Source organism: Cucurbita maxima, unplaced genomic scaffold (genome assembly GCF_002738345.1).
Source record: "Cucurbita maxima cultivar Rimu unplaced genomic scaffold, Cmax_1.0 Cma_Scf04799, whole genome shotgun sequence".
Classification (NCBI taxonomy): domain Eukaryota; kingdom Viridiplantae; phylum Streptophyta; class Magnoliopsida; order Cucurbitales; family Cucurbitaceae; genus Cucurbita; species Cucurbita maxima.
Genome location: NW_019276815.1, coordinates 1 through 1,193, shown reverse-complemented (window position 1 = coordinate 1,193; position 1,193 = coordinate 1). Strand labels below are relative to the sequence as shown.

Here is a 1,193-nt window from a genome sequence, read left to right as displayed (position 1 = left end):
TGATAAAATCTAGAGCGTTGACAATGGGTCGCTTTTTCTAAAGACGATTGGTAAAATTTGGAGCGTTAAGACATAATTTATTTTTTATGAGTCGTTGTAGTATAGTGGTGAGTATTCCTGCCTGTCATGCAGGTGACCCGGGTTCGATCCCCGGCAACGGCGATTGTAGTTGTTTTCTTTCCGTAATTTTAACGGAACTCGAAATTGGACAGCGGTGAACCTATCATGTCGGTAGTTTGGGATCGAACCCCAACAACGGTAGTTTGAAAAGAAAGTTGGCTGAACAATTGTTTATGAAATCTTGTGTGTTAACATATAATATGTTTTCAGAGGTCGTTGTAGTGGTACAGTGGTGAGTATTTCCGCTTGTCACTCGAGTTATTATGTTCCAGAGGTCGTTGTAGTGGTACAGTGGTGAGTATTTCCGCTTCTCACTCGAGTTATTATGTTCCAAAGGTCGTTGTAATACAAGGGCGAGAATTCCTGCTTGCACTCGAGTGACATGAGTTGGATCCCGAACAACAACAAGTTTAATCTTGTTTTGACAATTTTAGTCGCATTCAAAATTGGATAACTTTTTGTAACGACGATTGATAAAATCTGATGTGCTAACAAATATTATATTGTTCAAAGTAGTCGTTGTAGAGTGGTGAGTATTCCTGCGAGTTTGATCCACCGCAGCAGACTGTTTTTAATTTTCTTTTGAATTTGAAATTCGGGATTGGATTCCTTTTTTTCCCCTGTGTTTACAAATAATATATTTTTCAGATGTCGATGTAATACAGTAGTGAGTATTCCCGCTTGTCACTCGATAGACATGAGTTTGAACCCCGACAATAATAAGTTTAATTTTCTTTTGACAATTTTTACCGGATTTGAATTTGGATTACTTGTTCCGAATCTTCGATTGATAAAATCTAGAGCGTTGACAATGGGTCGCTTTTTCTAAAGACGATTGGTAAAATTTGGAGCGTTAAGACATAATTTATTTTTTATGAGTCGTTGTAGTATAGTGGTGAGTATTCCTGCCTGTCACGCAGGTGACCCGGGTTCGATCCCCGACAAGGGCGATTTTAGTTGTTTTCTTTCCGTAATTTTAACGGAACTCGAAATTGGACAGCGGTGAACCTATCATGTCGGTAGTTTGGGATCGAACCCCAACAACGGTAGTTTGAAAAGAAAGTTGGCTGAAC

General features: G+C 39.1%; 1 non-coding gene across 1 annotated transcript; it reads left to right on the top strand.

Annotated features, from left to right (window-relative positions):
- Positions 1-90: 90 nt before the first annotated feature.
- On the top strand, positions 91-162 carry TRNAD-GUC. Its single transcript has one exon. It is a non-coding gene; the product is annotated as a tRNA-Asp (tRNA).
- Positions 163-1,193: the final 1,031 nt, after the last annotated feature.